General features: G+C 38.4%; 54 non-coding genes across 54 annotated transcripts; all 54 read right to left on the bottom strand.

Annotated features, from left to right (window-relative positions):
- Positions 1 to 342: 342 nt before the first annotated feature.
- Positions 343 to 414, bottom strand: Trnap-ugg (transfer RNA proline (anticodon UGG)). The gene has a single exon. It is a non-coding gene; the product is annotated as a tRNA-Pro (tRNA).
- A 380-nt stretch (positions 415 to 794) lies between these two features.
- On the bottom strand, positions 795 to 866 carry Trnap-ugg (transfer RNA proline (anticodon UGG)). Its single transcript has one exon. It is a non-coding gene; the product is annotated as a tRNA-Pro (tRNA).
- Positions 867 to 1,246: 380 nt separating this feature from the next.
- Positions 1,247 to 1,318, bottom strand: Trnap-ugg (transfer RNA proline (anticodon UGG)). Its single transcript has one exon. It is a non-coding gene; the product is annotated as a tRNA-Pro (tRNA).
- Positions 1,319 to 1,471: 153 nt separating this feature from the next.
- Positions 1,472 to 1,543, bottom strand: Trnap-ugg (transfer RNA proline (anticodon UGG)). Its single transcript has one exon. It is a non-coding gene; the product is annotated as a tRNA-Pro (tRNA).
- A 380-nt stretch (positions 1,544 to 1,923) lies between these two features.
- Trnap-ugg (transfer RNA proline (anticodon UGG)) lies at positions 1,924 to 1,995 on the bottom strand. The gene has a single exon. It is a non-coding gene; the product is annotated as a tRNA-Pro (tRNA).
- A 606-nt stretch (positions 1,996 to 2,601) lies between these two features.
- Trnap-ugg (transfer RNA proline (anticodon UGG)) lies at positions 2,602 to 2,673 on the bottom strand. Its single transcript has one exon. It is a non-coding gene; the product is annotated as a tRNA-Pro (tRNA).
- Positions 2,674 to 2,828: 155 nt separating this feature from the next.
- Positions 2,829 to 2,900, bottom strand: Trnap-ugg (transfer RNA proline (anticodon UGG)). Its single transcript has one exon. It is a non-coding gene; the product is annotated as a tRNA-Pro (tRNA).
- A 154-nt stretch (positions 2,901 to 3,054) lies between these two features.
- Positions 3,055 to 3,126, bottom strand: Trnap-ugg (transfer RNA proline (anticodon UGG)). Its single transcript has one exon. It is a non-coding gene; the product is annotated as a tRNA-Pro (tRNA).
- Positions 3,127 to 3,732: 606 nt separating this feature from the next.
- Trnap-ugg (transfer RNA proline (anticodon UGG)) lies at positions 3,733 to 3,804 on the bottom strand. The gene has a single exon. It is a non-coding gene; the product is annotated as a tRNA-Pro (tRNA).
- A 155-nt stretch (positions 3,805 to 3,959) lies between these two features.
- Positions 3,960 to 4,031, bottom strand: Trnap-ugg (transfer RNA proline (anticodon UGG)). The gene has a single exon. It is a non-coding gene; the product is annotated as a tRNA-Pro (tRNA).
- A 155-nt stretch (positions 4,032 to 4,186) lies between these two features.
- Trnap-ugg (transfer RNA proline (anticodon UGG)) lies at positions 4,187 to 4,258 on the bottom strand. Its single transcript has one exon. It is a non-coding gene; the product is annotated as a tRNA-Pro (tRNA).
- A 155-nt stretch (positions 4,259 to 4,413) lies between these two features.
- Trnap-ugg (transfer RNA proline (anticodon UGG)) lies at positions 4,414 to 4,485 on the bottom strand. The gene has a single exon. It is a non-coding gene; the product is annotated as a tRNA-Pro (tRNA).
- A 379-nt stretch (positions 4,486 to 4,864) lies between these two features.
- Trnap-ugg (transfer RNA proline (anticodon UGG)) lies at positions 4,865 to 4,936 on the bottom strand. Its single transcript has one exon. It is a non-coding gene; the product is annotated as a tRNA-Pro (tRNA).
- Positions 4,937 to 5,090: 154 nt separating this feature from the next.
- Trnap-ugg (transfer RNA proline (anticodon UGG)) lies at positions 5,091 to 5,163 on the bottom strand. The gene has a single exon. It is a non-coding gene; the product is annotated as a tRNA-Pro (tRNA).
- Positions 5,164 to 5,317: 154 nt separating this feature from the next.
- Positions 5,318 to 5,389, bottom strand: Trnap-ugg (transfer RNA proline (anticodon UGG)). Its single transcript has one exon. It is a non-coding gene; the product is annotated as a tRNA-Pro (tRNA).
- A 154-nt stretch (positions 5,390 to 5,543) lies between these two features.
- Trnap-ugg (transfer RNA proline (anticodon UGG)) lies at positions 5,544 to 5,615 on the bottom strand. Its single transcript has one exon. It is a non-coding gene; the product is annotated as a tRNA-Pro (tRNA).
- A 154-nt stretch (positions 5,616 to 5,769) lies between these two features.
- Trnap-ugg (transfer RNA proline (anticodon UGG)) lies at positions 5,770 to 5,841 on the bottom strand. Its single transcript has one exon. It is a non-coding gene; the product is annotated as a tRNA-Pro (tRNA).
- A 153-nt stretch (positions 5,842 to 5,994) lies between these two features.
- On the bottom strand, positions 5,995 to 6,066 carry Trnap-ugg (transfer RNA proline (anticodon UGG)). Its single transcript has one exon. It is a non-coding gene; the product is annotated as a tRNA-Pro (tRNA).
- A 607-nt stretch (positions 6,067 to 6,673) lies between these two features.
- Trnap-ugg (transfer RNA proline (anticodon UGG)) lies at positions 6,674 to 6,745 on the bottom strand. Its single transcript has one exon. It is a non-coding gene; the product is annotated as a tRNA-Pro (tRNA).
- Positions 6,746 to 6,899: 154 nt separating this feature from the next.
- Trnap-ugg (transfer RNA proline (anticodon UGG)) lies at positions 6,900 to 6,971 on the bottom strand. Its single transcript has one exon. It is a non-coding gene; the product is annotated as a tRNA-Pro (tRNA).
- A 154-nt stretch (positions 6,972 to 7,125) lies between these two features.
- Positions 7,126 to 7,197, bottom strand: Trnap-ugg (transfer RNA proline (anticodon UGG)). Its single transcript has one exon. It is a non-coding gene; the product is annotated as a tRNA-Pro (tRNA).
- Positions 7,198 to 7,351: 154 nt separating this feature from the next.
- Trnap-ugg (transfer RNA proline (anticodon UGG)) lies at positions 7,352 to 7,423 on the bottom strand. The gene has a single exon. It is a non-coding gene; the product is annotated as a tRNA-Pro (tRNA).
- A 382-nt stretch (positions 7,424 to 7,805) lies between these two features.
- Trnap-ugg (transfer RNA proline (anticodon UGG)) lies at positions 7,806 to 7,877 on the bottom strand. Its single transcript has one exon. It is a non-coding gene; the product is annotated as a tRNA-Pro (tRNA).
- A 154-nt stretch (positions 7,878 to 8,031) lies between these two features.
- Trnap-ugg (transfer RNA proline (anticodon UGG)) lies at positions 8,032 to 8,103 on the bottom strand. Its single transcript has one exon. It is a non-coding gene; the product is annotated as a tRNA-Pro (tRNA).
- Positions 8,104 to 8,484: 381 nt separating this feature from the next.
- Trnap-ugg (transfer RNA proline (anticodon UGG)) lies at positions 8,485 to 8,556 on the bottom strand. Its single transcript has one exon. It is a non-coding gene; the product is annotated as a tRNA-Pro (tRNA).
- A 154-nt stretch (positions 8,557 to 8,710) lies between these two features.
- Trnap-ugg (transfer RNA proline (anticodon UGG)) lies at positions 8,711 to 8,782 on the bottom strand. The gene has a single exon. It is a non-coding gene; the product is annotated as a tRNA-Pro (tRNA).
- A 154-nt stretch (positions 8,783 to 8,936) lies between these two features.
- On the bottom strand, positions 8,937 to 9,008 carry Trnap-ugg (transfer RNA proline (anticodon UGG)). The gene has a single exon. It is a non-coding gene; the product is annotated as a tRNA-Pro (tRNA).
- Positions 9,009 to 9,162: 154 nt separating this feature from the next.
- Positions 9,163 to 9,234, bottom strand: Trnap-ugg (transfer RNA proline (anticodon UGG)). Its single transcript has one exon. It is a non-coding gene; the product is annotated as a tRNA-Pro (tRNA).
- A 154-nt stretch (positions 9,235 to 9,388) lies between these two features.
- On the bottom strand, positions 9,389 to 9,460 carry Trnap-ugg (transfer RNA proline (anticodon UGG)). The gene has a single exon. It is a non-coding gene; the product is annotated as a tRNA-Pro (tRNA).
- Positions 9,461 to 9,840: 380 nt separating this feature from the next.
- On the bottom strand, positions 9,841 to 9,912 carry Trnap-ugg (transfer RNA proline (anticodon UGG)). Its single transcript has one exon. It is a non-coding gene; the product is annotated as a tRNA-Pro (tRNA).
- Positions 9,913 to 10,067: 155 nt separating this feature from the next.
- On the bottom strand, positions 10,068 to 10,139 carry Trnap-ugg (transfer RNA proline (anticodon UGG)). The gene has a single exon. It is a non-coding gene; the product is annotated as a tRNA-Pro (tRNA).
- Positions 10,140 to 10,294: 155 nt separating this feature from the next.
- On the bottom strand, positions 10,295 to 10,366 carry Trnap-ugg (transfer RNA proline (anticodon UGG)). The gene has a single exon. It is a non-coding gene; the product is annotated as a tRNA-Pro (tRNA).
- A 155-nt stretch (positions 10,367 to 10,521) lies between these two features.
- On the bottom strand, positions 10,522 to 10,593 carry Trnap-ugg (transfer RNA proline (anticodon UGG)). The gene has a single exon. It is a non-coding gene; the product is annotated as a tRNA-Pro (tRNA).
- A 379-nt stretch (positions 10,594 to 10,972) lies between these two features.
- On the bottom strand, positions 10,973 to 11,044 carry Trnap-ugg (transfer RNA proline (anticodon UGG)). The gene has a single exon. It is a non-coding gene; the product is annotated as a tRNA-Pro (tRNA).
- A 155-nt stretch (positions 11,045 to 11,199) lies between these two features.
- Positions 11,200 to 11,271, bottom strand: Trnap-ugg (transfer RNA proline (anticodon UGG)). The gene has a single exon. It is a non-coding gene; the product is annotated as a tRNA-Pro (tRNA).
- A 380-nt stretch (positions 11,272 to 11,651) lies between these two features.
- Trnap-ugg (transfer RNA proline (anticodon UGG)) lies at positions 11,652 to 11,723 on the bottom strand. The gene has a single exon. It is a non-coding gene; the product is annotated as a tRNA-Pro (tRNA).
- A 154-nt stretch (positions 11,724 to 11,877) lies between these two features.
- On the bottom strand, positions 11,878 to 11,949 carry Trnap-ugg (transfer RNA proline (anticodon UGG)). The gene has a single exon. It is a non-coding gene; the product is annotated as a tRNA-Pro (tRNA).
- A 154-nt stretch (positions 11,950 to 12,103) lies between these two features.
- Trnap-ugg (transfer RNA proline (anticodon UGG)) lies at positions 12,104 to 12,175 on the bottom strand. The gene has a single exon. It is a non-coding gene; the product is annotated as a tRNA-Pro (tRNA).
- Positions 12,176 to 12,782: 607 nt separating this feature from the next.
- On the bottom strand, positions 12,783 to 12,854 carry Trnap-ugg (transfer RNA proline (anticodon UGG)). The gene has a single exon. It is a non-coding gene; the product is annotated as a tRNA-Pro (tRNA).
- A 154-nt stretch (positions 12,855 to 13,008) lies between these two features.
- Trnap-ugg (transfer RNA proline (anticodon UGG)) lies at positions 13,009 to 13,080 on the bottom strand. The gene has a single exon. It is a non-coding gene; the product is annotated as a tRNA-Pro (tRNA).
- A 154-nt stretch (positions 13,081 to 13,234) lies between these two features.
- On the bottom strand, positions 13,235 to 13,306 carry Trnap-ugg (transfer RNA proline (anticodon UGG)). The gene has a single exon. It is a non-coding gene; the product is annotated as a tRNA-Pro (tRNA).
- A 154-nt stretch (positions 13,307 to 13,460) lies between these two features.
- Trnap-ugg (transfer RNA proline (anticodon UGG)) lies at positions 13,461 to 13,532 on the bottom strand. The gene has a single exon. It is a non-coding gene; the product is annotated as a tRNA-Pro (tRNA).
- A 155-nt stretch (positions 13,533 to 13,687) lies between these two features.
- On the bottom strand, positions 13,688 to 13,759 carry Trnap-ugg (transfer RNA proline (anticodon UGG)). The gene has a single exon. It is a non-coding gene; the product is annotated as a tRNA-Pro (tRNA).
- A 154-nt stretch (positions 13,760 to 13,913) lies between these two features.
- On the bottom strand, positions 13,914 to 13,985 carry Trnap-ugg (transfer RNA proline (anticodon UGG)). The gene has a single exon. It is a non-coding gene; the product is annotated as a tRNA-Pro (tRNA).
- A 154-nt stretch (positions 13,986 to 14,139) lies between these two features.
- Trnap-ugg (transfer RNA proline (anticodon UGG)) lies at positions 14,140 to 14,211 on the bottom strand. Its single transcript has one exon. It is a non-coding gene; the product is annotated as a tRNA-Pro (tRNA).
- A 381-nt stretch (positions 14,212 to 14,592) lies between these two features.
- On the bottom strand, positions 14,593 to 14,664 carry Trnap-ugg (transfer RNA proline (anticodon UGG)). Its single transcript has one exon. It is a non-coding gene; the product is annotated as a tRNA-Pro (tRNA).
- A 154-nt stretch (positions 14,665 to 14,818) lies between these two features.
- On the bottom strand, positions 14,819 to 14,890 carry Trnap-ugg (transfer RNA proline (anticodon UGG)). Its single transcript has one exon. It is a non-coding gene; the product is annotated as a tRNA-Pro (tRNA).
- A 154-nt stretch (positions 14,891 to 15,044) lies between these two features.
- Trnap-ugg (transfer RNA proline (anticodon UGG)) lies at positions 15,045 to 15,116 on the bottom strand. Its single transcript has one exon. It is a non-coding gene; the product is annotated as a tRNA-Pro (tRNA).
- A 154-nt stretch (positions 15,117 to 15,270) lies between these two features.
- On the bottom strand, positions 15,271 to 15,342 carry Trnap-ugg (transfer RNA proline (anticodon UGG)). Its single transcript has one exon. It is a non-coding gene; the product is annotated as a tRNA-Pro (tRNA).
- Positions 15,343 to 15,495: 153 nt separating this feature from the next.
- On the bottom strand, positions 15,496 to 15,567 carry Trnap-ugg (transfer RNA proline (anticodon UGG)). Its single transcript has one exon. It is a non-coding gene; the product is annotated as a tRNA-Pro (tRNA).
- Positions 15,568 to 15,721: 154 nt separating this feature from the next.
- On the bottom strand, positions 15,722 to 15,793 carry Trnap-ugg (transfer RNA proline (anticodon UGG)). Its single transcript has one exon. It is a non-coding gene; the product is annotated as a tRNA-Pro (tRNA).
- Positions 15,794 to 15,948: 155 nt separating this feature from the next.
- On the bottom strand, positions 15,949 to 16,020 carry Trnap-ugg (transfer RNA proline (anticodon UGG)). The gene has a single exon. It is a non-coding gene; the product is annotated as a tRNA-Pro (tRNA).
- A 155-nt stretch (positions 16,021 to 16,175) lies between these two features.
- On the bottom strand, positions 16,176 to 16,247 carry Trnap-ugg (transfer RNA proline (anticodon UGG)). Its single transcript has one exon. It is a non-coding gene; the product is annotated as a tRNA-Pro (tRNA).
- A 379-nt stretch (positions 16,248 to 16,626) lies between these two features.
- Trnap-ugg (transfer RNA proline (anticodon UGG)) lies at positions 16,627 to 16,698 on the bottom strand. The gene has a single exon. It is a non-coding gene; the product is annotated as a tRNA-Pro (tRNA).
- Between the last annotated feature and the right edge of the window lie 91 nt (positions 16,699 to 16,789).

Here is a 16,789-nt window from a genome sequence, read left to right as displayed (position 1 = left end):
ACAGTGAAGTAAGTCCATTTAATTCATGTAAAACAAGTCATTGAACAAAGTTTCTTTATAAATATCATCAAAATGTATGGGGTTTGCTGCGATCATAATGAAAAATGTAAGACGTCGGGCTCGTCCGGGATTAAAACCCGGGACCTCTCGCACCCAAAGCGAGAATCATACCCCTAGACCAACGAGCAAGACACAATACTTACTTCATAGCACAGATTGTTAATATACAGTTAAGTAAGTCCATTTAATTCATGTAAAACAAGTCAATTAACACAGTTTCTTTATAAATATCATCAAAAAGTATGGGATTTGCTACGATCATAATGAAAAATGTAAGACATCGGGCTCGTCCGGGATTTGAACCCGGGACCTTTCGCACCCAAAGTGAGAATCATACCCCTAGACCAACGAGCCAGACACAATACTTACTTCATAGCACAGATTGTTAATATACAGTGAAGTAAGTCCATTTAATTCATGTAAAACAAGTCAATTAACAAAGTCTCTTTTAAAATATCATCAAAAAGTATGGGGTTTGCTACGATCATAATGAAAAATGTAAGACATCGGGCTCGTCCGCGACTTTAACCCGGGACCTCTCGCACCCAAAGCGAGAATCATACCCCTAGACCAACGAGCAAGACACAATACTTACTTCATAGCACAGATTGTAACTATACAGTGAAGTAAGTCCATTTAATTCATGTAAAACAAGTCAATTAACAAAGTTTCTTTATAAATATCATCAAAAAGTATGGGGTTTGCTACGATCATAATGAAAAATGTAAGACATCGGGCTCGTCCGGGATTTGAACCCGGGACCTCTCGTACCCAAAGCGAGAATCATACCCCTAGACCAACGAGCCAGACACAATACTTACTTCATAGCACAGATTGTTAATATACAGTGAAGTAAGTCCATTTAATTCATGTAAAACAAGTCAATTAACAAAGTTTCTTTATAAATATCATCAAAAAGTATAGGGTTTGCTACGATCATAATGAAAAATGTAAGACATCGGGCTCGTCCGAGATTTAAACACGGGACCTCTCATACCCAAAGCGAGAATCATACCCCTAGACCAACGAGCCAGACACAATACTTACTTCATAGCACAGATTGTTAATATACAGTGAAGTAAGTCCATTTAATTCATGTAAAACAAGTCAATTAAGAAAGTCTCTTTATAAATATCATCAAAAAGTATGGGGTTTGCTACGATCATAATAAAAAATGTAAGACATCAGGCTCGTCAAGGATTTGAACCCGGGACCTCTCGCACCCAAAGCGAGAATCATACCCCTAGACCAACGAGCCAGACACAATACTTACTTCATAGCACAGATTGTTAATATACAGTGAAATAAGTCCATTTAATGCATGTAAACAAGTCAATTAACAAAGTCTCTTTATAAATATCATCAAAAAGTATAGGGTTTGCTACGATCATAATGAAAAATGTAAGACATCGGGCTCGTCCGGGATTTGAACCCGGGACCTCTCGCACCCAAGGCGATAATCATACCCCTAGACCAACGAGCCAGACACAATACTTCCTTCATAGCACAGATTGTTAATATACAGTGAAGTAAGTCCATTTAATTCATGTAAAGCAAGTCATTGAACAAAGTTTCCTTATAAATATCATCAAAAAGTATGGGGTTTGCTACGATAATAATGAAAAATGTAAGACATCGGGCTCGTCCGGGATTTGAACCCAGGAACTCTCGCACCAAAAGCGAGAATCATACCCCTGGACCAACCAGCCAGACACAATACTTACTTCATAGCACAGATTGTTAATATACAGTGAAGTAAGTCCATTTAATTCATGTAAAACAAGTCAATTAACAAAGTCTCTTTATAAATATCATCAAAAAGTATGGGGTTTGCTACGATCATAATGAAAAATGTATGACATCGGGCTCGACCGGGATTTTAACCCGGGACCTCTCGCACCCAAAGCGAGAATCATACCCCTAGACCAACGAGCCAGACACAATACTTACTTCATAGCACAGATTGTTAATATACAGTGAAGTAAGTCCATTTAATTCATGTAAAACAAGTCAATTAACAAAGTCTCTTTATAAATATCATCAAAAAGTATGGGGTTTGCTACGATCATAATGAAAAATGTAAGACATCGGGCTCGCCCGAGATTTGAACCCGGGACCTCTCGCACCCAAAGCGAGAATCATACCCCTTGACCAAAGAGCCAGACACTATACTTACTTCATAGCACAGATTGTTAATATACAGTGAAGTAAGTCCATTTAATTCATGTAAACCAAGTCAATTAACAAAGTCTCTTTATAAATATCATCAAAATGTATGGGGTTTGCTACGATCATAATGAAAAATGTAAGACATCGGGCTCGTCCGGGATTTGAACCCGGGACCTCTCGTACCCAAAGCGAGAATCAAACACCCAGACCAACGAGCCAGACACAATACTTACTTCATAGCACAGATTGTTAATATACAGTGAAATAAGTCCATTTAATTCATGTAAAACAAGTCAATTAACAAAGTTTCTTTATAAATATCATCAAAAAGTATGGGGTTTACTACGATCATAATGAAAAATGTAAGACATCGGGCTCGTCCGGGAGTTGACCCCGGGACCTCTCGCACCCAAAGCGAGAATCATACCCCTAGACCAACGAGCCAGACACAATACTTACTTCATAGCACAGATTTTTAATATACAGTGAAGTAAGTCCATTTAATTCATGTAAAACAAGTCATTGAACAAAGTTTCTTTATAAATATCATCAAAAAGTATGGGGTTTGTCTACGATCATAATGAAAAATGTAAGACATCGGGCTCGTCCGGGATTTGAACCCGGGAACTCTCGCACCCAAAGCGAGAATCATACCCCTAGACCAACGAGCCAGACACAATAGTTACTTCATAGCACAGATTGTTAATATACAGTGAGGTAAGTCCATTTAAGTCATGTAAAACAAGTCAATTAACAAAGTTTCTTTATAAATATCATCAAAAAGTATGGGGTTTGCTACGATCATAATGAAAAATGTAGGACATCGGGCTCGTCCGGGATTTGAACCCGGGACCTCTCGCACCCAAAGCGAGAATCATACCCCTAGACCAACGAGCCAGACACAATACTTACTTCATAGCACAGATTGTTAATATACAGTGAAGTAAGTCCATTTAATTCATGTAAAACAAGTCAATTAACAAAGTCTCTTTATAAATATCATCAAAAAGTATGGGGTTTGCTACGATTATAATGAAAAATGTAAGACATCGGGCTCGCCCGGGATTTGAACCCGGGACCTCTCGCACCCAAAGCGAGAATCATACCCCTAGACCAAAGAGCCAGACACAATACTTACTTCATAGCACAGATTGTTAATATACAGTGAAGTAAGTCCATTTAATTCATGTAAAACAAGTCAATTAACAAAGTCTCTTTACAAATATCATCAAAAGTATGGGGTTTGTCTACGATCATAATGAAAAATGTAAGACATCGGGCTCGTCCGGGATTTTAACCCGGGACCTCTCGCACCCAAAGCGAGAATCATACACCTAGACCAATGAGCTAGACACAGTACTTACTTCATAGCACAGATTGTTAATATACAGTGAAGTAAGTCCATTTAATTCATGTAAAACAAGTCAATTAACAAAGTTTCTTTATAAATATCATCAAAAAGTATGGGGTTTGCTACGATCACAATGAAAAATTTAAGACATCGGGCTCGTCCGGGATTTGAACCCGGGACCTCTCGCACCCAAAGCGAGAATCATACCCCTAGACCAACGAGACGGACACAATACTTACTTCATAGCACAGGTGTTTAATATACAGTGAAGTAAGTCCATTTAATTCATGTAAAACAAGTCATTGAACAAAGTTTCTTTATAAATATCATCAAAAAGTATGGGGTTTGTCTACGATCATAATGAAAAATGTAAGACATCGGGCTCGTCCGGGATTTGAACCCGGGACCTCTCGCACCCAAAGCGAGAATCATACCCCTAGACCAACGAGCCAGACACAATAGTCACTTTATAGCACAGATTTTTAATATACAGTGAAGTAAGTCCATTTAATTCATGTAAAACAAGTCATTGAACAAAGTTTCTTTATAAATATCATCAAAAAGTATGGGGTGTGTCTACGATCATAATGAAAAATGTAAGACATCGGGCTCGTCCGGGATTTGAACCCGGGACCTCTCGCACCCAAAGCGAGAATCATACCCCTAGACCAACGAGCCAGACATTATAGTCACTTTATAGCACAGAGTTTTAATATACAGTGAAGTAAGTCCATTTAATTCATGTAAAACAAGTCATTGAACAAAGTTTCTTTATAAATATCATCAAAAAGTATGGGGTTTGTCTACGATCATAATGAAAAATGTAAGACATCGGGCTCGTCCGGGATTAGAACCCGGGACCTCTCGCACCCAAAGCGAGAATCATACCCCTAGACCAACGAGCCAGACACAATAGTCACTTTAGTGCACAGATGTTTAATATACACTGAAGTAAGTCCATTTAATTCATGTAAAACAAGTCATTGAACAAAGTTTCTTTATAAATATCATCAAAAAGTATGGGGTTTGCTACGATCATAATGAAAAATGTAAGACATCGGGCTCGTCCGGGATTTGAACCCGTGACCTCTCCACCCAAAGCGAGAATCATACCCCTAGACCAACGAGCCAGACACAATAGTTACTTCATAGCACAGATTGTTAATATACAGTGAAGTAAGTCCATTTAATTCATGTAAAACAAGTCATTGAACAAAGTTTCTTTATAAATATCATCAAAAAGTATGGGGTTTTCTACGATCATAATGAAAAATGTAAGACATCGGGCTCGTCCGGGAATTTAACCCGGGACCTCTCGCACCCAAAGCGAGAATCATACCCCTAGACCAACGAGCCAGACACAATAGTCACTTTATAGCACAGATTTTTAATATACAGTGAAGTAAGTCCATTTAATTCATGTAAAACAAGTCAATTAACAAAGTCTCTTTATAAATATCATCAAACAGTATGGGGTTTGCTACGATCATAACAAAAACAGTTAAGACATCGTGCTCGTCCGGGATTTGAACCCGGGACTTCTCGCACCCAAAGCGAGAATCATACCCCTAGACCAACAAGCCAGACACAATAGTTACTTCATAGCACAGATTGTTAATATACAGTGAAGTAAGTCCATTTAATTCATGTAAAACAAGTCAATTAACAAAGTTTCTTTATAAATATCATCAAAAAGTATGGGGTTGGCCACGATCACTATGAAAAATGTAAGACATCGGGCTCGTCCGGGATTTGAACCTGGGACCTCTCGCACCCAAAGCGAGAATCATACCCCTAGACCAACGAGCCACACACTATAGTTACTTCATAGCACAGATTGTTAATATACAGTGAAGTAAGTCCATTTAATTCATGTAAAACAAGTCAATTAACAAAGTTTCTTTATAAATATCATCAAAAAGTATGGGGTTTGCTACGATCATAATGAAAAATGTAAGACATCGGGCTCGTGCGGGATTTGAACTCGGGACCTCTCGCACCCAAAGCGAGAATCATACCCCTAGACCAACGAGCCACACACAATAGTTACTTCATAGCACAGATTGTTAATATCCAGTGGACTAAGTCCATTTAATTCATGTAAAACAAGTCAATTAACAAAGTTTCTTTATAAATATCATCAAAAAGTATGGGGTTTGCTACGATCATAATGATAAATGTAAGACATCGGGCTCGTCCGGGATTTGAACCCGGGACCTCTCGCACCCAAAGCGAGAATCATACCCCTAGACCAACGAGCCACACACAATAGTTACTTCATAGCACAGATTGTTAATATACAGTGAAGTAAGTCCATTTAATTCATGTAAAACAAGTCAATTAACAAAGTTTCTTTATAAATATCATCAAAAAGTATGGGGTTTGCTACGATCATAATGAAAAAGTAAGACATCGGGCTCGTCCGGGATTTGAACCCGGGACCTCTCGCACCCAAAGCGAGAATCATACCCCTAGACCAACGAGCCAGACACAATACTTACTTCATAGCACAGATTGTTAATATACAGTGAAGTAAGTCCATTTAATTCATGTAAAACAAGTCAATTAACACAGTCTCTTTATAAATATCATCAAAAAGTATGGGGTTTGCTACGATCATAATGAAAAATGTAAGACATCGGGCTCGCCCGGGATTTGAACCCGGGACCTCTCGCACCCAAAGCGAGAATCATACCCCTGGACCAAAGAGCCCGGCACAATACTTACTTCATAGCACAGATTGTTAATATACAGTGAAGTAAGTCCATTTAATTCATGTAAAACAAGTACATTAACAAAGTCTCTTTACAAATATCATCAAAAAGTATGGAGTTTGCTACGATCATAATGAAAAATGTAAGACATCGGGCTCGTCCGGGATTTGAACACGGGACTTCTCGCACCCAAAGCGAGAATCATACCCCTAGACCAACGAGCCAGACATTATAGTCACTTTATAGCACAGATTGTTAATATACAGTGAAGTAAGTCCATTTAATTCATGTAAAACAAGTCATTGAACAAAGTTTCTTTATAAATATCATCAAAAAGTATGGGGTTTGTCTACGATCATAATGAAAAATGTAAGACATCGGGCTCGTCCGGGATTTGAACCCGGGACCTCTCGCACCCAAAGCGAGAATCATACCCCTAGACCAACGAGCCAGACACAATAGTCACTTTAGTGCACAGATTTTTAATATACAGTGAAGTAAGTCCATTTAATTCATGTAAAACAAGTCAATTAACAAAGTTTCTTTATAAATATCATCAAAAAGTATGGGGTTTGCTACGATCATAATGAAAAATGTAAGACATCGGGCTCGTCCGGGAATTTAACCCGGGACCTCTCGCACCCAAAGCGAGAATCATACCCCTAGACCAACGAGCCAGACACAATAGTCACTTTAGTGCACAGATTTTTAATATACAGTGAAGTAAGTCCATTTAATTCATGTAAAACAAGTCAATTAACAAAGTTTCTTTATAAATATCATCAAAAAGTATGGGGTTTGCTACGATCATAATGAAAAATGTAAGACATCGGGCTCGTCCGGGATTTGAACCCGGGAACTCTCGCACCCAAAGCGAGAATCATACCCCTAGACCAACGAGCCAGACACAATACTTCCTTCATAGCACAGATCGTTAATATACAGTGAAGTAAGTCCATTTAATTCATGTAAAACAAGTCATTGAACAAAGTTTCTTTATAAATATCATCAAAAAGTATGGGGTTTGCTACGATCATAATGAAAAATGTAAGACATCGGGCTCGTCCGGGAATTTAACCCGGGACCTCTCGCACCCAAAGCGAGAATCATACCCCTAGACCAACGAGCCAGACACAATAGTCACTTTATAGCACAGATTTTTAATATACAGTGAAGTAAGTCCATTTAATTCATGTAAAACAAGTCAATTAACAAAGTCTCTTTATAAATATCATCAAAAAGTATGGGGTTTGCTACGATCATAACAAACAAATTTTAGACATCGGGCTCCTCCGGGATTTGAACCCAGGGACTTCTCGCACCCAAAGCGAGAATCATACCCCTAGACCAACGAGCCAGACACAATAGTTACTTCATAGCACAGATTGTTAATATACAGTGAAGTAAGTCCATTTAATTCATGTAAAACAAGTCAATTAACACAGTTTCTTTATTAATATCATCAAAAAGTATGGGGTTGGCCACGATCATAATGAAAAATGTAAGACATCGGGCTCGTCCGGGATTTGAACCCGGGACCTCTCGCACCCAAAGCGAGAATCATACACCTAGACCAACGAGCCAGACACAATACTTACTTCATAGAACAGATTTTTAATATACAGTGAAGTAAGTCCATTTAATTCATGTAAAACAAGTCAATTAAGAAATTCTCTTTATAAATATCATCAAAAAGTATGGGGTTTGCTACGATCATAATAAAAAATGTAAGACATTAGGCTCGTCCGGGATTTGAACCCGGGACCTCTCGCACCCAAAGCGAGAATCATACCCCTAGACCAACGAGGCAGAAACAATACTTACTTCATAGCACAGATTGTTAATATACAGTGAAGTAAGTCCATTTAATTCATGTAAAACAAGTCATTGAACAAAGTTTCTTTATAAATATCATCAAAAAGTATAGGGTTTGCTACGATCATAATGAAAAATGTAAGACATCGGGCTCGTCCGGGATTTGAACACGGGACCTCTCGTACCCAAAGCGAGAATCATACCCCTAGACCAAGTAGCCAGACACAATACTTCCTTCATAGCACAGATTGTTAATATACAGTGAAATAAGTCCATTTAATTCATGTAAAACAAGTCATTGAACAGAGTTTCTTTATAAATATCATCAAAAAGTATGGGGTTTGTCTACGATCATAATGAAAAATGTAAGACATCGGGCTCGTCCGGGATTTGAACCCGGGACCTCTCGCACCCAAAGCGAGAATCATACCCCTAGACCAACGAGCCAGACACAATAGTCACTTGAGTGCACAGATTTTTAATATACAGTGAAGTAAGTCCATTTAATTCATGTAAAACAAGTCAATTAACAAAGTTTCTTTATAAATATCATCAAAAAGTATGGGGTTTGCTACGATCATAATGAAAAATGTAAGACATCGGGCTCGTCCGGGAATTTAACCCGGGACCTCTCGCACCCAAAGCGAGAATCATACCCCTAGACCAACGAGCCAGACACAATAGTAACTTTAGTGCACAGATTTTTAATATACAGTGAAGTAAGTCCATTTAATTCATGTAAAACAAGTCAATTAACAAAGTTTCTTTATAAATATCATCAAAAAGTATGGGGTTTGCTACGATCATAATGAAAAATATAAGACATCGGGCTCGTCCGGGATTTGAACCCGGGAACTCTCGCACCCAAAGCGAGAATCATACCCCTAGACCAACGAGCCAGACACAATACTTCCTTCATAGCACAGATCGTTAATATACTGTGAAGTAAGTCCATTTAATTCATGTAAAACAAGTCAATTAACAAAGTTTCTTTATAAATATCATCAAAAAGTATGGGGTTTGCTACGATCATAATGAAAAATGTAAGACATCGGGCTCGTCCGGGAATTTAACCCGGGACCTCTCGCACCCAAAGCGAGAATCATACCCCTAGACCAACGAGCCAGACACAATAGTCACTTTATAGCACAGATTTTTAATATACAGTGAAGTAAGTCCATTTAATTCATGTAAAACAAGTCAATTAACAAAGTCTCTTTATAAATATCATCAAACAGTATGGGGTTTGCTACGATCATAATGAAAAATGTAAGACATCGGGCTCGTCCGGGATTTGAACCCGGGACCTCTCGCACCCAAAGCGAGAATCATACCCCTAGACCAAAGAGCCAGACACAATACTTACTTCATAGCACAGATTGTTAATATACAGTGAAGTAAGTCCATTTAATTCATGTAAAACAAGTCAATTAACAAAGTCTCTTTACAAATATCATCAAAAGTATGGGGTTTGTCTACGATCATAATGAAAAATGTAAGACATCGGGCTCGTCCGGGATTTTAACCCAGGACCTCTCGCACCCAAAGCGAGAATCATACACCTAGACCAATGAGCTAGACACAGTACTTACTTCATAGCACAGATTGTTAATATACAGTGAAGTAAGTCCATTTAATTCATGTAAAACAAGTCAATTAACAAAGTTTCTTTATAAATATCATCAAAAAGTATGGGGTTTGCTACGATCACAATGAAAAATTTAAGACATCGGGCTCGTCCGGGATTTGACCCCGGGACCTCTCGCACCCAAAGCGAGAATCATACCCCTAGACCAACGAGCCGGACACAATACTTACTTCATAGCACAGGTTTTTAATATACAGTGAAGTAAGTCCATTTAATTCATGTAAAACAAGTCATTGAACAAAGTTTCTTTATAAATATCATCAAAAAGTATGGGGTTTGTCTACGATCATAATGAAAAATGTAAGACATCGGGCTCGTCCGGGATTTGAACCCGGGACCTCTCGCACCCAAAGCGAGAATCATACCCCTAGACCAACGAGCCAGACACAATAGTCACTTTATAGCACAGATTTTTAATATACAGTGAAGTAAGTCCATTTAATTCATGTAAAACAAGTCATTGAACAAAGTTTCTTTATAAATATCATCAAAAAGTATGGGGTGTGTCTACGATCATAATGAAAAATGTAAGACATCGGGCTCGTCCGGGATTTGAACCCGGGACCTCTCGCACCCAAAGCGAGAATCATACCCCTAGACCAACGAGCCAGACATTATAGTCACTTTATAGCACAGAGTTTTAATATACAGTGAAGTAAGTCCATTTAATTCATGTAAAACAAGTCATTGAACAAAGTTTCTTTATAAATATCATCAAAAAGTATGGGGTTTGTCTACGATCATAATGAAAAATGTAAGACATCGGGCTCGTCCGGGATTAGAACCCGGGACCTCTCGCACCCAAAGCGAGAATCATACCCCTTGACCAACGAGCCAGACACAATAGTCACTTTAGTGCACAGATTTTTAATATACACTGAAGTAAGTCCATTTAATTCATGTAAAACAAGTCATTGAACAAAGTTTCTTTATAAATATCATCAAAAAGTATGGGGTTTGCTACGATCATAATGAAAAATGTAAGACATCGGGCTCGTCCGGGATTTGAACCCGTGACCTCTCCACCCAAAGCGAGAATCATACCCCTAGACCAACGAGCCAGACACAATAGTTACTTCATAGCACAGATTGTTAATATACAGTGAAGTAAGTCCATTTAATTCATGTAAAACAAGTCATTGAACAAAGTTTCTTTATAAATATCATCAAAAAGTATGGGGTTTGCTACGATCATAATGAAAAATGTAAGACATCGGGCTCGTCCGGGAATTTAACCCGGGACCTCTCGCACCCAAAGCGAGAATCATACCCCTAGACCAACGAGCCAGACACAATAGTCACTTTATAGCACAGATTTTTAATATACAGTGAAGTAAGTCCATTTAATTCATGTAAAACAAGTCAATTAACAAAGTCTCTTTATAAATATCATCAAAAAGTATGGGGTTTGCTACGATCATAACAAAAACAGTTAAGACATCGGGCTCGTCCGGGATTTGAACCCGGGACTTCTCGCACCCAAAGCGAGAATCATACCCCTAGACCAACAAGCCAGACACAATAGTTACTTCATAGCACAGATTGTTAATATACAGTGAAGTAAGTCCATTTAATTCATGTAAAACAAGTCAATTAACAAAGTTTCTTTATAAATATCATCAAAAAGTATGGGGTTGGCCACGATCACTATGAAAAATGTAAGACATCGGGCTCGTCCGGGATTTGAACCTGGGACCTCTCGAACCCAAAGCGAGAATCATACCCCTAGACAAACGAGACACACACAATAGTTACTTCATAGCACAGATTGTTAATATACAGTGAAGTAAGTCCATTTAATTCATGTAAAACAAGTCAATTAACAAAGTTTCTTTATAAATATCATCAAAAAGTATGGGGTTTGCTACGATCATAATGAAAAATGTAAGACATCGGGCTCGTGCGGGATTTGAACCCGGTACCTCTCGCACCCAAAGCGAGAATCATACCCCTAGACCAACGAGCCACACACAATAGTTACTTCATAGCACAGATTGCTAATATCCAGTGGACTAAGTCCATTTAATTCATGTAAAACAAGTCAATTAACAAAGTTTCTTTATAAATATCATCAAAAAGTATGGGGTTTGCTACGATCATAATGATAAATGTAAGACATCGGGCTCGTCCGGGATTTGAACCCGGGACCTCTCGCACCCAAAGCGAGAATCATACCCCTAGACCAACGAGCCACACACAACAGTTACTTCATAGCACAGATTGTTAATATACAGTGAAGTAAGTCCATTTAATTCATGTAAAACAAGTCAATTAACAAAGTTTCTTTATAAATATCATCAAAAAGTATGGGGTTTGCTACGATCATAATGAAAAATGTAAGACATCGGGCTCGTCCGGGATTTGAACCCGGGACCTCTCGCACCCAAAGCGAGAATCATACCCCTAGACCAACGAGCCAGACACAATACTTACTTCATAGCACAGATTGTTAATATACAGTGAAGTAAGTCCATTTAATTCATGTAAAACAAGTCAATTAACACAGTCTCTTTATAAATATCATCAAAAAGTATGGGGTTTGCTACGATCATAATGAAAAATGTAAGACATCGGGCTCGCCCGGGATTTGAACCCGGGACCTCTCGCACCCAAAGCGAGAATCATACCCCTGGACCAAAGAGCCAGGCACAATACTTACTTCATAGCACAGATTGTTAATATACAGTGAAGTAAGTCCATTTAATTCATGTAAAACAAGTACATTAACAAAGTCTCTTTACAAATATCATCAAAAAGTATGGAGTTTGCTACGATCATAATGCAAAATGTAAGACATCGGGCTCGTCCGGGATTTTAACACGGGACTTCTCGCACCCAAAGCGAGAATCATACCCCTAGACCAACGAGCCAGACATTATAGTCACTTTATAGCACAGATTTTTAATATACAGTGAAGTAAGTCCATTTAATTCATGTAAAACAAGTCATTGAACAAAGTTTCTTTATAAATATCATCAAAAAGTATGGGGTTTGTCTACGATCATAATGAAAAATGTAAGACATCGGGCTCGTCCGGGATTTGAACCCGGGACCTCTCGCACCCAAAGCGAGAATCATACCCCTAGACCAACGAGCCAGACACAATAGTCACTTTAGTGCACAGATTTTTAATATACAGTGAAGTAAGTCCATTTAATTCATGTAAAACAAGTCAATTAACAAAGTTTCTTTATAAATATCATCAAAAAGTATGGGGTTTGCTACGATCATAATGAAAAATGTAAGACATCGGGCTCGTCCGGGAATTTAACCCGGGACCTCTCGCACCCAAAGCGAGAATCATACCCCTAGACCAACGAGCCAGACACAATAGTCACTTTAGTGCACAGATTTTTAATATACAGTGAAGTAAGTCCATTTAATTCATGTAAAACAAGTCAATTAACAAAGTTTCTTTATAAATATCATCAAAAAGTATGGGGTTTGCTACGATCATAATGAAAAATGTAAGACATCGGGCTCGTCCGGGATTTGAACCCGGGAACTCTCGCACCCAAAGCGAGAATCATACCCCTAGACCAACGAGCCAGACACAATACTTCCTTCATAGCACAGATCGTTAATATACAGTGAAGTAAGTCCATTTAATTCATGTAAAACAAGTCATTGAACAAAGTTTCTTTATAAATATCATCAAAAAGTATGGGGTTTGCTACGATCATAATGAAAAATGTAAGACATCGGGCTCGTCCGGGAATTTAACCCGGGACCTCTCGCACCCAAAGCGAGAATCATACCCCTAGACCAACGAGCCAGACACAATAGTCACTTTATAGCACAGATTTTTAATATACAGTGAAGTAAGTCCATTTAATTCATGTAAAACAAGTCAATTAACAAAGTCTCTTTATAAATATCATCAAAAAGTATGGGGTTTGCTACGATCATAACAAAAAAATTTTAGACAACGGGCTCCTCCGGGATTTGAACCCGGGACTTCTCGCACCCAAAGCGAGAATCATACCTCTAGACCAACGAGCCAGAGACAATAGTTACTTCATAGCACAGATTGTTAATATACAGTGAAGTAAGTCCATTTAATTCATGTAAAACAAGTCAATTAACACAGTTTCTTTATTAATATCATCAAAAAGTATGGGGTTGGCCACGATCATAATGAAAAATGTAAGACATCGGGCTCGTCCGGGATTTGAACCCGGGACCTCTCGCACCCAAAGCGAGAATCATACACCTAGACCAACGAGCCAGACACAATACTTACTTCATAGCACAGATTTTTAATATACAGTGAAGTAAGTCCATTTAATTCATGTAAAACAAGTCAATTAAGAAATTCTTTTTATAAATATCATCAAAAAGTATGGGGTTTGCTACGATCATAATAAAAAATGTAAGACATTAGGCTCGTCCGGGATTTGAACCCGGGACCTCTCGCACCCAAAGCGAGAATCATACCCCTAGACCAACGAGGCAGAAACAATACTTACTTCATAGCACAGATTGTTAATATACAGTGAAGTAAGTCCATTTAATTCATGTAAAACAAGTCATTGAACAAAGTTTCTTTATAAATATCATCAAAAAGTATAGGGTTTGCTACGATCATAATGAAAAATGTAAGACATCGGGCTCGTCCGGGATTTGAACACGAGACCTCTCGCACCCAAAGCGAGAATCATACCCCTAGACCAAGTAGCCAGACACAATACTTCCTTCATAGCACAGATTGTTAATATACAGTGAAATAAGTCCATTTAATTCATGTAAAACAAGTCATTGAACAAAGTTTCTTTATAAATATCATCAAAAAGTATGGGGTTTGTCTACGATAATAATGAAAAATGTAAGACATCGGGCTCGTCCGGGATTTGAACCCGGGACCTCTCGCACCCAAAGCGAGAATCATACCCCTAGACCAACGAGCCACACACAATAGTTACTTGATAGCACAGATTGTTAATATACACTGAAGTAAGTCCATTTAATTCATGTAAAACAAGTCAATTAACAAAGTTTCTTTATAAATATCATCAAAAAGTATGGGGTTTGCTACGATCATAATGAAAAATGTAAGACATCGGGCTCGTCCGGGATTTGAACCCGGGACCTCTCGCACCCAAAGCGAGAATCATACCCCTAGACCAACGAGCCAGACACAATAGTAACTTTAGTGCACAGATTTTTAATATACAGTGAAGTAAGTCCATTTAATTCATGTAAAACAAGTCAATTAACAAAGTTTCTTTATAAATATCATCAAAAAGTATGGGGTTTGCTACGATCATAATGAAAAATGTAAGACATCGGGCTCGTCCGGGATTTGAACCCGGGAACTCTCGCACCCAAAGCGAGAATCATACCCCTAGACCAACGAGCCAGACACAATACTTCCTTCATAGCACAGATCGTTAATATACAGTGAAGTAAGTCCATTTAATTCATGTAAAACAAGTCATTGAACAAAGTTTCTTTATAAATATCATCAAAAAGTATGGGGTTTGCTACGATCATAATGAAAAATGTAAGACATCGGGCTCGTCCGGGAATTTAACCCGGGACCTCTCGCACCCAAAGCGAGAATCATACCCCTAGACCAACGAGCCAGACACAATAGTCACTTTATAGCACAGATTTTTAATATACAGTGAAGTAAGTCCATTTAATTCATGTAAAACAAGTCAATTAACAAAGTCTCTTTATAAATATCATCAAACAGTATGGGGTTTGCTACGATCATAACAAAATTTTTAGACATCGGGCTCCTCCGGGATTTGAACCCGGGACTTCTCGCACCCAAAGCGAGAATCATACCCCTAGACCAACGAGCCAGACACAATAGTTACTTCATAGCACAGATTGTTAATATACAGTGAAGTAAGTCCATTTAATTCATGTAAAACAAGTCAATTAACAAAGTTTCTTTATTAATATCATCAAAAAGTATGGGGTTGGCCACGATCATAATGAAAAATGTAAGACATCGGGCTCGTCCGGGATTTGAACCCGGGACCTCTCGCACCCAAAGCGAGAATCATACCCCTAGACCAACGAGCCAGACACAATAGTCACTTTATAGCACAGATTTTTAATATACAGTGAAGTAAGTCCATTTAATTCATGTAAAACAAGTCATTGAACAAAGTTTCTTTATAAATATCATCAAAAAGTATGGGGTGTGTCTACGATCATAATGAAAAATGTAAGACATCGGGCTCGTCCGGGATTTGAACCCGGGACCTCTCGCACCCAAAGCGAGAATCATACCCCTAGACCAACGAGCCAGACATTATAGTCTCTTTCTAGCACAGAGTTTTAATATACAGTGAAGTAAGTCCATTTAATTCATGTAAAACAAGTCATTGAACAAAGTTTCTTTATAAATATCATCAAAAAGTATGGGGTTTGTCTACGATCATAATGAAAAATGTAAGACATCGGGCTCGTCCGGGATTAGAACCCGGGACCTCTCGCACCCAAAGCGAGAATCATACCCCTTGACCAACGAGCCAGACACAATAGTCACTTTAGTGCACAGATTTTTAATATACACTGAAGTAAGTCCATTTAATTCATGTAAAACAAGTCATTGAACAAAGTTTCTTTATAAATATCATCAAAAAGTATGGGGTTTGCTACGATCATAATGAAAAATGTAAGACATCGGGCTCGTCCGGGATTTGAACCCGTGACCTCTCCACCCAAAGCGAGAATCATACCCCTAGACCAACGAGCCAGACACAATAGTTACTTCATAGCACAGATTGTTAATATACAGTGAAGTAAGTCCATTTAATTCATGTAAAACAAGTCATTGAACAAAGTTTCTTTATAAATATCATCAAAAAGTATGGGGTTTGCTACGATCATAATGAAAAATGTAAGACATCGGGCTCGTCCGGGAATTTAACCCGGGACCTCTCGCACCCAAAGCGAGAATCATACCCCTAGACCAACGAGCCAGACACAATAGTCACTTTATAGCACAGATTTTTAATATACAGTGAAGTAAGTCCATTTAATTCATGTAAAACAAGTCAATTAACAAAGTCT

The sequence above is a fragment of the Euprymna scolopes genome, chromosome 2 (assembly GCF_053919585.1).
Source record: "Euprymna scolopes isolate OS-2025 chromosome 2, ASM5391958v1, whole genome shotgun sequence".
In the NCBI taxonomy this organism is placed as follows: domain Eukaryota; kingdom Metazoa; phylum Mollusca; class Cephalopoda; order Sepiida; family Sepiolidae; genus Euprymna; species Euprymna scolopes.
This window is presented reverse-complemented; position numbering and strand designations above follow the sequence as displayed.